We start from the raw sequence: 15,823 nt of genomic DNA, 5'->3' as shown, positions 1-15,823 counted from the left end.
TAACTTGTCAAGTCAGTTAAGAACATTTTCTTATTTTCAATGACAGCCTAGGAACAGTAGGTTAACTGCCTTGTTCAGGTGCAGAATGACAAATTTGTACCTTGTCAGCTGGGAGATTCAAACTTGCAACCTTTCAGTTACTAGCCAAATCCTCTAACCACTAGGCTACCCTGCCACCCCACTATGACTACACGATATCAACACCATACCACTTCTGGTTACTTTGACTACACGATATCAACACCATATCACTCCTGGCTACTATGACTGCACCATATCAACACCATACCAGTCCTGGTTACTATGACTACACAAAATCAACACCATACCACTCCTGGTTACTATGACTATCCAATATCAACACCATACACCTCCTGGTTACTATGACTACATTCACAATCCAACACCTTCTTTACCATCCTCCTGACTTCAACAGGGTTTCCCAACTAAACATCCATATCCATCAAAGAATGTTCTCCAACAAGCAACGATTCATCGGACTCATTTTACACAATATTGTAATGATCTGACTAGATCATAAAGGAACAATTGTCCAGACTGAGGCTTGAGTTTACGAATTGACGGTTTATTAACCCAACTTTGTACAGGCTACTGTTTGGCCGTAGCCCACGCCAAATAAATGAAAGGTACACCACAAACCAACCGTGACCTTCTCTTGTGAAGCCCAAACGTAAGAGAGAGAACAATGGCTATACCTGGTCTTAACTTCCAATGCTCCATCCCCCTGCCCAACCCCCCTCCACGCCACTCCGCCAACCAACCGGATGCACGGCATCAGAACATTCCAGGCATTCCCGTTTTTGGCAGATAGCAGGTTGATTGGCATGTCGGATCCCGCGAACACTGGTAAGTACAACACAACCCACTAATAGCCTAACACATAACACACCGCTGTCTGTGCGGGTCGCTACAACATTTTAGTCCTTTTTGTTCCATTCTTGGACTTCACTGTTGTCCACTCATCTTTCTCTCTAACTGTACTCAACGCGCTTTCAACTTCAAATGACATTTCTGCTTCTGCCATCAAACGGTCCTCCTCTCCCTCTCCCTTTCCCTTTTCCACACCAAGGACCAGAGCTACCACAGTCAGGCTGTGTTTGTAGTGCCTGTCCAGAATTGCGCGTTCATGTGAATGGCTGTATTGGAAGACACCATGTTAGTAGTGATGGGTTTATGCAAATGTATTATATTGTGCTATAGAGTATTATGATAAACCGATTGCAAATGTTCAATTAAGATAATTCCTGATATGTTTAGCTGAGTGGAAAATGTAGTCTTTCATGTTTGTAATGGCTTAATTAATGAGTTTTGTATGTTCTGATGGGAGGGGGCTTCCCCTACAAAAGGGAAAGGGGGATACCTAGTCAGTACAACTGAATGCATTCAACTGAAATGTGTCTTCTGCATTTAACCCCTCTGAATCAGAGAGGTGCGGAGCCCCTTCGGCGCCCGGGGAACAGTGGGGAGCCTCTCAGTTCAAGGGGGAACCTTTTTCATTGAGCTGTTGATGGGGAAGCACTGTTTAGCTGTCCCCATAATGTATACTTTAGTGGCAGTACAGTTTTCTTTCTGAATCACTATGTAAATAAACATCCTGCACCGAAGTGTGTTTGAGGTTCCACCATAGTTTTATTAGGTAGTTTCAGTTTAATACAGGTTGAAGTTTCAGTAAAGGTTGTCCAGTGTAGCCTTCTGGCCTACTCTACACAACACACCACATATTAGCTTAGCTTGAATTACTCTGCCAACACATTGTTCAGGACATATTTTAAAGTTGAGGTAGGCTGTATGATTACACCGGTAATAGTTGTATTACTTTTGAGGCACAGCTGAGTGAGCATACATTTAAATAATTAGCTTTTTATTTTTATTTTACAGGGCTGATGGTGCCTGCATCTGATGGTCAGTCTCAGCGGATGGAGAGAGCAGCAGACTGAGGGTCCACCTCTCAACATCCCTCCTCTGTTCCTTTCCTCCACAGACACTGACCATAAAGACACAGTCTTCCATCTGATGGTCAGTCTCAGCGGACGGAGAGAGCAGCAGACTGAGGGTCCACCTCTCAACATCCCTCCTCTGTTCCTTTCCTCCACAGACACTGACCATAAAGACACAGTCTTCCATCTGATGGTCAGTCTCAGCGGACGGAGAGAGCAGCAGACTGAGGGTCCACCTCTCAACATCCCTCCCCTGTTCCTTTCCTCCACAGACACTGACCATAAAGACACAGTCTTCCATCTGATGGTCAGTCTCAGCGGACGGAGAGAGCAGCAGACTGAGGGTCCACCTCTCAACATCCCTCCTCTGTTCCTTTCCTCCACAGACACTGACCATAAAGACACAGTCTTCCATCTGATGGTCAGTCTCAGCGGACGGAGAGAGCAGCAGACTGAGGGTCCACCTCTCAACATCCCTCCTCTGTTCCTTTCCTCCACAGACACTGACCATAAAGACACAGTCTTCCATCTGATGGAGAAACTCCAGTCTCACCACATTATTTCTGCTTCATGCACAAATTCATGTGACTCCTATGAACAGAGAAGTGAAATATTCCTCCATATTAAAAATAACCAAGCCGCTAATAATAACAACACAAGCCTATAGAGACACTTTCCTGCTCATTGTTGTAGCACTGAGGGGAAATAGGAAGGACGCTCATTTCATGGCTTCTAAAAGTGTTGAATACAAACTGTTGACGGTGCTGACTGAGTAAGAAGTTGAACATGAACTTCTTAAAAACAGCAGCTATTTGCTGTATTGTTGACAGTTTCCCCTTGTCCTGGTTTTAAACCTTTGTTTTATGCCGTTATGGTAATCTGAGCCGTCCCATTGGCCAGCGGTAAAACTATAGTGCACTTGATTTGCACTCTGGTCCAACAGGGAGGCAGTTTGTACATTCAGACACATGAAATGCTTCAAAATGGCAACAGCATGGCTTTTCCCGTGAGCAGGGCAGCTGAATCGGGTGCTCCTACCGGGTCTCTACTCCAAAACGAACCATATCTGGTTAGTAGAGACCCTACTGAGTATTTCCATCCCACCTAAGTTGAGACAGGTAGAAAAGCTTTCTCTCTACCAGCCAATCAGTATCCCATATACTGTGTATTACATTGCAGTGAAGGGAGAGGGTTGAGTAAGGAGTCATCAGTACTCTGTATTAAACATGTTGCCCTGCACAAGAGACACATTTCAATTTTACAGACTATATTGACTAATTCCAAAAACATATATTTGTATTTTATTAGAAGTATATTTCTTTAAATGTAGCCTACACCAGTGGTGTAGTGGAAGGTATACTGAGGTATACTCTGTTTAACCACTTGTTTTTCAGTGGGCATTGCATATACTCACTTCTTAATCCCTACTGATACATATCTTAGTACTGTAGTGGAGGTTTAGGGGAGACCGGGGATGGTTGTTACACTTTCACCTTGATACAAACAACCTCCATCTGTCCTTTCCAAATGAATGTGGTTTATCTTGTATGTACAGTGGGGCAAAAAAGTATTTAGTCAGCCACCAATTGTGCAAGTTCTCCCACTTAAAAAGATGAGAGAGGCCTGTAATTTCATCATAGGTACACTTCAACTATGACATACAAAATGAGATAAAAAATTCCAGAAAATCACATTGTAGGATTTTTAATGAATTTATTTGCAAATTATGGTGGAAAATAAGTATTTGGTCAATAACAAAAGTTTATCTCAATACTTTGTTATATACCCTTTCTTGGCAATGACACAGGTCAAACGTTTTCTGTAAGTCTTCACAAGGTTTTCACACACTGTTGCTGGTATTTTGGCCCATTCCTCCATGCAGATCTCCTCTAGAGCAGTGATGTTTTGGGGCTGTTGCTGGGAAACACGGACTTTCAACTCCCTCCAAAGATTTTCTATGGGGTTGAGATCTGGAGACTGGCTAGGCCACTCCAGGACCTTGAAATGCTTCTTACGAAGCCACTCCTTTGTTGCCCGGGCGGTGTGTTTGGGATCATTGTCATGCTGAAAGACCCAGCCACGTTTCATCATCAATGCCCTTGCTGATGGAAGGAGGTTTTCACTCAAAATCTCACGATACATGGCCCCTTTCATTCTTTCCTTTACACGGATCAGTCGTCCTGGTCCCTTTTCAGAAAAACAGCCCCAAAGCATGATGTTTCCACCCCCATGCTTCACAGTAGGTATGGTGTTCTTTGGATGCAACTCAGCATTCTTTGTCCTCCAAACACGACGAGTTGAGTTTTTACCAAAAAGTTATATTTTGGTTTCATCTGACCATATGACATTCTCCCAATCCTCTTCTGGATGATCCAAATGCTCTCTAGCAAACTTCAGACGGGCCTGGACATGTACTGGCTTAAGCAGGGGGACACGTCTGGCACTGCAGGATTTGAGTCCCTACTGGCGTAGTGTGTTACTGATGGTAGGCTTTGTTACTTTGGTCCCAGCTCTCTGCAGGTCATTCACTAGGTCCCCCCCGTGTGGTTCTGGGATTTTTGCTCACCGTTCTTGTGATCATTTTGACCCCACGGGGTGAGATCTTGCGTGGAGCCCCAGATCGAGGGAGATTATCAGTGGTCTTGTATGTCTTTCATTTCCTAATAATTGCTGCCACAGTTGATTTCTTCAAACCAAGCTGCTTACCTATTGCAGATTCAGTCTTCCCAGCCTGGTGCAGGTCTACAATTTTGTTTCTGGTGTCCTTTGACAGCTCTTTGGTCTTGGCCATAGTGGAGTTTGGAGTGTGACTATTTGAGGTTGTGGACAGGTGTCTTTTATACTGATAACAAGTTCAAACAGGTGCCATTAATACAGGTAACGAGTGGAGGACAGAGGAGCCTCTTAAAGAAGAAGTTACAGGTCTGTGAGAGCCAGAAATCTTGCTTGTTTGTAGGTGACCAAATACTTATTTTCCACCATAATTTGCAAATAAATTCATTCAAAATCCTACAATGTGATTTTCTGAATTTTTTTCTCATTTTGTCTGTCATAGTTGACGTGTACCTATGATGAAAATTACAGGCCTCTCTCATCTTTTTAAGTGGGAGAACTTGCACAATTGGTGGCTGACTAAATACTTTTTTGCCCCACTGTAAATCAGACTGGAAATGCTTGGTGTTGTCTTAAATACAAGGAGTGTTACAATGTGTTACAAAATACCCCATGCTCTGGGTTAGTTGTAACAGTGCTTGGGGTGAACTGTAACAGAATGAAGAAGTGCATAAATCATGACATGTAACTAATTATTGAACACCTTTATTGAGACCATGAGAGCAACATCGCCGTGTTTAACATTTTGTTTGGCAGAAATAATAATACATATAAATAAAATGTTTATTATTTTACCCTCCACTAAATGGTAGATTTCAACCAAACAACTAGTTTTTGGTACATGTTCCCTTTCAGCCTGGATCGTGGAAAAGAAAGACAGACAGGGGAGTACCACTCCACACGTTGAACAAAGAGTCAAATGATGTAGCAGAGCAGAGGAAGTCACCAAGCCTGTACCCCAGGACTGTCACAACAGTGTCTCTCTCTCTCTCTCTCTCTCTCTCTCTCTCTCTCTCTCTCTCTCTCTCTCTCTCTCTCTCTCTCTCTCTCTCTCTCTCTCATATATATATATATATTTATTTTTAACTTCCAGGAATTGTGTACAGACTCTTGAGCCATGGGGTCATGCATTATCATGCTGAAACTTGAGGTGACGGCGGTGGATGAATGGCACGACAATGCAATTGTGGTGGTTGTCCGTATCTTATGCCTGGCCTTACCATAACCCCACCGCCACCATGGTGCTCTCTATTCACAACGTGTACATCAGCAAACCGCTCGCCAACACAACACCATTCACGCTGTCTGCCATCTGCCCGGTACAGTTGAAGTCGGGATTCATCCATGAAGAGAACACTTCTCCAGCGGGCCATTTACATCATTTAGCAGACGCTCTTATCCAGAGCGACTTACAAATTGGTGCATTCACCTTATGATATCCAGTGGTCAACCACTTTACAATAGTACATCTATATCTTTTTCTTTTTTTGGCGGGGGGGGTTAGAAGGATTACTTTATCCTATCCCAGGTATTCCTTAAAGAAGGTGGGGTTTCGGGTGTCTCCGGAAGGTGGTGATTGACTCCGCTGTCCTGGCGTCGTGAGCTTGTTCAACCATTAGGGTGCCAGAGCAGCGAACAGTTTTGACTGGGCTGAGCGGGAACTGTGCTTCCGCAGAGGTAGGGGGGCCAGCAGGCCAGAGGTGGATGAACGCAGTGCCCTTGTTTGGGTGTAGGGCCTGATCAGAGCCTGAAGGTACGGAGGTGCCGTTCCCCTCACAGCTCCGTCGGCAAGCACCATGGTCTTGTAGCAGATGCGAGCTTCAACTGGAAGCCAGTGGAGAGAACTTGGGAAGGTTGAACACCAGATGGGCTGCGGCATTCTGGATGAGTTGTAGGGGTTTAATGGCAGAGGCAGGGACAACCTGCGCCGCTTCCTGTGTAAGGCAGGGTCGTACTCTGTCAATGTTGTAGAGCATGAACCTACAGTATCGGGTCACCGCCTTGATGTTAGCGGAGAATGACAGGGTGTTGTCCAGGGTCACGCCAAGGCTCTTAGCACTCTGGGAGGAGGACACAATGGAGTTGTCCACCATGATGGCGAGATCATGGAAAGGGCAGTCCTTCCCCGGGAGGAAGAGCAGCTCCGTCTTGCCGAGGTTCAGCTTGAGGTGGTGATCCGTCATCCACACTGATATGTCTGCCAGACATGCAGAGATGCGATTCGCCACCTGGTTATCAGAAGGGGGAAAGGAGAAGATTAATTGTGTGTCGTCTGCGTAGCAATGATAGGAGAAACCATGTGAGGATATGACAGAGCCAAGTTACTTGGTGTATAGCGAGAATAGGAGAGGGCCTAGAACTGAGCCCTGGGGACACCAGTGGTGAGAGCACGTGGTGCGGAGACGGATTCTCGCCACGCCACCTGGTAGGAGCGACCTGTCAGGTAGGACGCAATCCAAGAGTGAGCCGCGCCGGAGATGCCCAACTCGGAGAGGGTGGAGAGGAGGATCTGATGGTTCACAGTATCAAAGGCAGCAGATAGGTCTAGAAGGATGAGAGCAGAGGAGAGAGAGTTAGCTTTAGCTGTGCGGAGAGCCTCCGTGACACAGAGAAGAGCAGTCTCAGTTGAATGACCAGCCTTGAAACCTGACTGATTTGGATCAAGAAGGTCAATCTGAGAGAGATAGCAAGAAAGCTGGCCAAGGACGGCATGTTCAAGAGTTTTGGAGAGAAAAGAAAGAAGGGATACTGGTCTGTAGTTGTTGACATCGGAGGGATCGAGTGTAGGTTTTTTGAGAAGGGGTGCAACTCTTGCTCTCTTGAAGACGGAAGGGACGTAGCCAGCGGTCAAGGATGAGTTGATGAGCGAGGTGAGGTAAGGGAGAAGGTCTCCGGAAATGGTCTGGAGAAGAGAGGAGGGGATAGGGTCAAGTGGGCAGGTTGTTGGGCGGCCGGCCGTCACAAGACGCAAGATTTCATCTGGAGAGAGAGGGGAGAAAGAGGTCAAAGCATAGGGTAGGGCAATGTGAGCAGGACCAGCGGTGTCGTTTGACTTAACAAATGAGGATCGGATGTCGTCGACCTTCTTTTCAAAATGGTTGACGAAGTCATCCGCAGAGAGGGAGGAGGGGGGGAGGGGGAGGAGGATTCAGGAGGGAGGAGAAGGTGGCAAAGAGCTTCCTAGGGTTAGAGGCAGATGCTTGGAATTTAGAGTGGTAGAAAGTGACTTTAGCAGCAGAAACAGAGGTTGAAAATGTAGAGAGGAGGGAGTGAAAGGATGCCAGGTCTGCAGGGAGGCTAGTTTTCCTCCATCTCCGCTCGGCTGCCCGGAGCCCTGTTCTGTGAGCTCGCAATGAGTCGTCAAGCCACGGAGCAGGAGTGGAGGACCGAGCCGGCCGGGAGGATAGGGGACATAGAGAGTCAAAGGATGCAGAAAGGGAGGAGAGGAGGGTTGAGGAGGCAGAATCAGGAGATTGGTTGGAGAAGGATTGAGCAGAGGGAAGAGATGATAGGTTTGAAGAGGAGAGCGTAGCAGGAGAGAGAGAGCGAAGGTTGCGACGGCGCAATACCATCTGAGTAGGGGCAGAGTGAGTAGTGTTGGAGGAGAGCGAGAGAGAAAAGGATACAAGGTAGTGATCGGAGACTTGAAAGGGAGTTGCAGTGAGATTAGTAGAAGAACAGCATCTAGTAAAGATGAGGTCAAGCATATTGCCTGCCTTGTGAGTAGGAGGGGACAGTGAGAGAGTGAGGCCAAAAGAGGAGAGGAGTGGAAAGAAGGAGGCAGAGAGAAATGAGTCAAAGGTAGATGTTGGGAGGTTAAAGTCACCCAGAACTGTGAGGGGTGAGCCATCCTCAGGAAAGGAACTTATCAAGGAGTCAAGCTCATTGATGAACTCTCCAAGGGAACCTGGAGGGCGATAAATTATAAGGATGTTAAGCTTGAATGGGCTAGTGACTGTGACAGCATGGAATTCAAAGGAGGAGATAGACAGATGGGTCAGGGGAGAAAGAGAGAATGTCAACTTGGGAGAGATGAGGATTCCAGTGCCACCACCCCACTGACCAGATGCTCTTGAGGTGTGCGAGAACACGTGGTCAGACGAAGAGAGAGCAGTAGGCCAGTGGACATCGAAGGTGAGCATTTACCACTGAAGTCGGTTACGACGCCAAACTGCAGTCAGGTCAAGACCCTGGTGAGGATGACGAGCTTCCCTGAAACGGTTTCTGACAGTTTTCTGACAGGGGACAGGCAGGGGGTTGGAGGAGTGGAGGGGTGGAACACACTCACGTGTTGGAGAAACAGAAGCTGGCTGCTTGTAGGAGAAGAGGCTGCTCATTTAAAAGGCCAGGGCAGTAATTTTACATGACATAACACAGATAGGTTATAGTCAGGGATGGACCCTGAGAATTCTGGCCATGTGATATTGGAAAAGACAACAGGTTTCCACTAGCTGGCGGGATACCTGGGCCTGTTGTCTACAAGTCTCTTCTCCATGTGAACTATGTAAAGATACAGTTCTACATTTAGTTGATATTCTCTCCATGTGAACTATATAAAGATACAGTTCTTACATTTAGTTGATATTCTCTCCATGTGAACTATATAAAGATACAGTTCTTACATTTAGTTGATATTCTCTCCATGTGAACTATATAAAGATACAGTTCTACATTTAGTCGATATTCTCTCCATGTGAACTATATAAAGATACAGTTCTACATTTAGTCGATATTCTCTCCATGTGAACTATATAAAGATACAGTTCTACATTTAGTCGATATTCTCTCCATGTGAACTATATAAAGATACAGTTCTACATTTAGTTGATATTCTCTCCACTATAGTGGCATTAAAATGACATTCATTCTCTTTTTAGTCTGGTCACACAAGTTGGTAAAAACTAATGTGTGTATTGTGTAACAGTTTATAGCTGGTTCTCTGTATCTCAGATGGTAAAACTAATGTGTGTATTGTGTAACAGTTTATAGCTGGTTCTCTGTAACTCAGATGGTACTGCATGGTGCTTACAATGCCAGGATGGTGGGTTCAGTTCCTGATACCAACCTGAAGGTAAAATGCATGACTGTTAGTTGCTTTGGCTAAAGTGTCTGTTAAATGGCATCTATTAAGATGTAAAAATCTGCATTCAATGATCAACTCACATTGAGGATCACATAACTTTCAGTATGAAATAGGGAGAAGTTTCCTCCACTGATATAGAGTCAGTGCCCTGTGTTCAACAAGCATCAGAGTGCTGATCTGGGGTCAGTTCCCTCCCCATCAATGCATCTTATTCATTATGATCTAACAGACTGAACTGGTCCTAGATCAGCACTCCTCTCTTATTCATTATGATCTAACAGACTGAACTGGTCCTAGATCAGCCCTCCTCTCTTATTCATTATGATCTAACAGGCTGAACTGGTCCTAGATCAGCACTCCTCTCTTATTCATTATGATCTAACAGACTGAACTGGTCCTAGATCAGCACTCCTCTCTTATTCATTATGATCTAACAGACTGAACTGGTCCTAGATCAGCCCTCCTCTCTTATTCATTATGATCTAACAGACTGAACTGGTCCTAGATCAGCACTCCTCTCTTATTCATTATGATCTAACAGACTGAACTGGTCCTAGATCAGCCCTCCTACTCTGAAACTCTTCATGAATACAGACCTAGATATGTATGGATCCGTAACCTTGATAAAGGACTGTTTTACATCATAGGCCTGGTTCATCAGTGTTAGTTCTCTAGTGCCACCCTGGTCCAGACTGGCTGAATATACTGACATCTAGCGGCCATTTAACTGTATGACAAAAAATGTCCTAAATGGAACCCTTTTCCCATTATAGTGCGCTACTTTTGAGAAGGGCTCATAGAGTTCTGGTAGCGCACTATATAGGTGTAGTAAATTCCTAACATGTATTCTATATTCTTTGTGTGTGTAGTGTTGTAACAATGGGAGTCATGTCTGGTGTCACTGAGGGAATCACTAATGATCAATAACCCCTTGACCACTGGGAAATAAAAAACTGGAGGGGAAATCACACAAGACTGACAGCCTGTGAGTTTATTAAAAGCATTCAGTGATTCATGACAGTTTAAAGAACAACAGGTCTTCATCTGGAACATATCCACACAATCTAATGTATATCAGACCTGAACTAAATACTATACTTTCTCTGTAACACACAGATCATAAGAGAATAACATCATGTTCTATATACTACTAACATCATAACAATCTGCATCATAATCAATATCATAACATTTGTAATCAATAACATCATTATCTATATTCTACTAACAACATCATAACAATAATCTACATCATAATCAATATCATAACATTTATAATCAATAACATCATTATCTATATACTACTAACATCATAACAATCTACATCATAATCAATAGCATAACATGTATAATCAATAACATCATTATCTATATACTACTAACATCATAACAATCTACATCATAATCAATAGCATAACATTTATAATCAATAACATCATTATCTATATTCTACTAACATCATAACAATCTACATCATAATCATTAGCATAACATTTATAATCAATAACATCATTATCTATATACTACTGACAACATAACAATCTACATCATAATCATTAGCATAACATTTATAATCAATAACAACATTATCTATATACTACTGACAACATAACAATCTACATCATAATCAATAGCATAACATTTATAATCAATAACAACATTATCTATATTCTACTAACATCATAACAATCTACATCATAATCAATAGCATAACATTTATAATCAATAATATCATTATCTATATACTACTGACAACATAACAATCTACATCATAATCATTAGCATAACATTTATAATCAATAACAACATTATCTATATACTACTGACAACATAACATGGCAGGAACTGCCTACATTATTACACATATTATTAGTTAATTATGGAAATTAAGATAAGCAGGACATTTTATTTAAATATATTTTTTATAGCTGTATAATAATGCTAATCGATGTGAGGGTGATGGAAATGCTTTTGTCTGCTGATCTGCTTCTGTTCTGTGTGTTTCACTGTGGGGTCTTTTCAAAGGATGGGTCCCAGTCTCTCAGGGGCCCTGGGATCCAGGGGGACGGGGGGGGGTCTGCCGGTCACTGGGATGACAACCCTACTTGGGATGGGGAGGGGCTTTAGAGGATGGAATAGTGGAGAACAATTGGAGGGTTACTTAGTAGCAATGCAAATATCATGGTACAGCTATATGAACACTCAATCACTATGGTACTTTTTAACAGTGAGTTTACAAACATATTTTGATAAATATAATTGAAAGTTGTGTCTCATTATGGTAAATGGTGAAATAAGTATAGCCAGTTATAATTGTAATGGCCTAGCAGATAATAAGAAAAGACGATCTGTATTTACTTGGTTGAAAGAGAAGGAATATAACATATATTGTTTACAGGAAACTCATTCAACCATTTAAGATGAAGTTGTGTGGAAAAAGGACTGGGGGGGAAATATATTTCTCCCATGGGCAAAGAAATTCCAAAGAGGTGATATTAATTAACAGTAATTTTGGTAGATGGATGAAGGTAGATGGATCATTTTTTATATGTTATTGGGACATAAACAACAGGGCTTATTAACCTATACAGTCCAAATAATGATGATCCAGGCTTCTTTGAAAATATATAGAATAATTTATCAACCGTACAAGCAACACAAGACTCTATTATTATGGTGTCAGATTATAATCCGGTTTTAAATATCTCTATGGAACGTTAAGGAAATCACACTGCAAACTATCACCCTCATTCACTAAAGAAAATCACACTGCAAACTATCACCCTCATCCACTAAAGGAAATCACACTGCAAACTATCACCCTCATTCACTAAAGAAAATCACACTGCAAACTATCACCCTCATTCACTAAAGGAAATCACACTGCAAACTATCACCCTCATTCACTAAAGGAAATCACACTGCAAACTATTACCCTCATTCACTAAAGGAAATCACACTACAAACTATCACCCTCATTCACTAAAGGAAATCACACTGCAAACTATTACCCTCATTCACTAAAGGAAATCACGAATGTCATGGATATATTGGAACTAGAGGATATATGGAGGTTTAATATCCTGACCTAGTGAGATATACATGGAGGAGGTTTAATATCCTGACCTAGTGAGATATACATGGAGGAGGTTTAATATCCTGACCTAGTGAGATATACATGGAGGAGGTTTAATATCCTGACCTAGTGAGATATACATGGAGGAGGCTTAATCAAGCTAGTTGTCTTTACTACTTTCTTATGTCGTTCTCTCTGGCACCAAAAGTTAAAATAGTGTTGATAGGGGACATATATTGGCATATATATTACTCTTACAGAATTTCCACGTGGGCGAGGATATTGGAAATTTTATCAAAGCCTATTGGATGATAACTTGTTTTTAACTAGGACAGAAGAATTTATAACCTACTTTTTCAGACATAACATAGATACAGCAGATCCCCTTATTGTATGGGACACTTTTAAATGTGCCTTCAGAGGCAATGCAATTCAGTAATCTCTAAAAGAAAAGCAATTTAGGTCAAAATAGTCCATATTAACAAAGAAAATGGCAGGACTAACAGTACAGTTAGGTAGCAATAAGAACTGTACCGTAGAGGCTCAGAGTAAGTAAGAGGAAAAACAAAAAGAAATGGAGGAACTTATTCAAGAAAGATCCAGTGTAACATATTATAAAAAGCTTCACCATAGAATCCTACCAAAAATAATTTAATGAAGGCCAAATTACAGAGGAGGAACTTCTTCATACAATTAAAGCCTTTAAGTCCAGGAAAACTCCAGGGCTGGAGGGCATACCAGTGGAGGTTATAACAAACCTTTTTAGATCTACTCAGAGGACCGTTATTAGCATGTTTTAACCACTCCTATATAAATGGTAGATTATCAGACACGCAACAAGAAGGTCTGATTTCATTATTACTGAAACAGGATCCAAGTGGTAAATATAAAGATCCAGTCCATTTAAAAAAATGGAGGCCTCTTACACTTCAGTGCTGTGATGGAAAAGATTCTTGTAAAATGTGTAGCGCAGAGAATTAAAAAGGTTTTGTCGGATATTATTCATCCTAATCAGACAGGTTTTTTTCATGGACGATACATTGGAGATAATATAAGACAAGTACTGGAAACAATAGAATGCTATGAAAAATCTGGGAAACCAGGCCTGGGATTCATAGCTGACTTTGAAAAGGCTTTTGATAAAGTACGACTGGAATTTATATATAAATGCCTGGAATATTTACATTTTGGAGAATACTTATACAATAGGTTAAAGTTATGTATGGTAACCCTAGGTGTAAAATAGTAAATAATGGCTACTTCTCAGAAAGTATTATTAAACTGTCAGGAGGAGTAAAACAAGGTTGTCCAATATCGGCATATCTACTTATTGTGGCCATCAAAATGTTAGCTATTAAAACCAGATCCAATAAAAATATCAAGGGGTTAGAAATCCAGGGCTTAAAAACAAAGGTGTCATTGTACACAGATGATTCATGTTCCTTTAAATCCATATTTTGGATCCCTCCACATCATCATAGAGGATCTAGATACTTTTTATAACCTCTCTGAATTACAACCAAATGATGATAAGAATACAACTTTTACATTACCGTGTAGTTTACCAATAAAATGTTCTGAGGGTGATGTTGACATACTCGGTATACATATCCAGAAAGAAACAAATTAACTCACTCTAATACATTTTAATAGATATTTAGCAAAAATAGATAAGATCTTGCTACCATGGAAAGGAAACTACCTGTCTATTTATGGAAAAATCACCCTGATTAACCTCTCTAGGGTAGGGGGCAGTATTTGCACGGCCGGATAAAAAACGTACCTGATTTAATCTGGTTATTACTACTGCCCAGAAACTAGAATATGCATATAATTGTTTGATTTGGATAGAAAACACCCTAAAGTTTCTAAAACTGTTTGAATGGTGTCTGTGAGTATAACAGAACTCATATGGCAGGCAAAAACCTGAGAAGATTCTGTACAGGAAGTGCCCTCTCTGACCATTTCTTGGCCTTCTACACTCTCTTTATTGAAACTGAGGATCTCTGCTGTAACGTGACACTTCCTACGGCTCCCATAGGCTCTCAGAGGGCGGAAGAAAGTTGAATGATGACTTTGCAGCCCATGGCTGAAAAACAGTAGCGCATTTGGTAAGTGGTCTATCTGAGGACAATGAGACAGGGGCGCGTGTGCACGTGAAGAGTCCATTTTAGATTTTCAGTCTTTGAACGAAAACAGGGTTTCCCGGTCGGAATATTATCGCTTTTTTATGAGAAAAATCGCATAAAAATGTATTTTAAACAGCGTTTGATATGCTTCGAAGTACGGTAATGGAATATTTAGAATTTTATTGTCACGATACGCGTCGGGCGCGTCACCCTTCGGATAGTGTCTTGAACGCACGAACAAAACAGAGGATATTTGAACATAACTATGGATTATTTTGAACCAAACCAACATTTGTTATTGAAGTAGAAGTCCTGGGAGTGCATTCTGACGAAGAACAGCAAAGGTAATCCAATTTTTCTAATAGTAAATCTGAGTTTGGTGAGTGCCAAACGTGGTGGGTGTCAAAATAGCTAGCCCGTGATGGCGAGCTATCTACTCAGATTATTGCAAAATGTGCTTTTGCCGAAAAGCTATTTTATAATCGGACATAGCGATTGCATAAAGGAGTTCTGTATCTATATTTCTTAAAATAATTGTTCTGTTTTTTGTGAACGTTTATCGTGAGTAATTTAGTAAATTCACCGGAGGTTTGCGGTGGGTATGCTAGTTCTGAACGTCACATGCTCATGTAAAAAGCTGGTTTTTTATATAAATATGAACTTGATTGAACAAAACATGCATGTATTGTATAACATAATGTCCTAGGAGTGTCATCTGATGAAGATCATCAAAGGTTAGTGCTGCATTTAGCTGTGTTTTGGGTTTATGTGACATTATATGCTAGCTTGAAAAATGGGTGTCTGATTATTTCTGGCTGGGTACTCTCCTGACATAATCTAATGTTTTGCTTTCGTTGTAAAGCCTTTTTGAAATCGGACAGTGTGGTTAGATTAACGAGAGTCTTGTCTTTAAAATGGTGTAAAATAGTCATATGTTTGAGAAATTGAAGTAATAGCATTTCTA

General features: G+C 41.7%; 1 protein-coding gene across 2 annotated transcripts in view; it reads right to left on the bottom strand.

The window, feature by feature from the left end:
* The window catches only part of LOC115187364 (deleted in malignant brain tumors 1 protein), a 142,050-nt gene that overhangs the window by 108,415 nt on the left and 17,812 nt on the right, over window positions 1–15,823 (bottom strand). The gene's annotated exons all lie outside the window — the stretch shown is intronic.

The sequence above is a fragment of the Salmo trutta genome, unplaced genomic scaffold (genome assembly GCF_901001165.1).
Source record: "Salmo trutta unplaced genomic scaffold, fSalTru1.1, whole genome shotgun sequence".
Classification (NCBI taxonomy): Eukaryota; Metazoa; Chordata; class Actinopteri; order Salmoniformes; family Salmonidae; genus Salmo; species Salmo trutta.
This window is presented reverse-complemented; position numbering and strand designations above follow the sequence as displayed.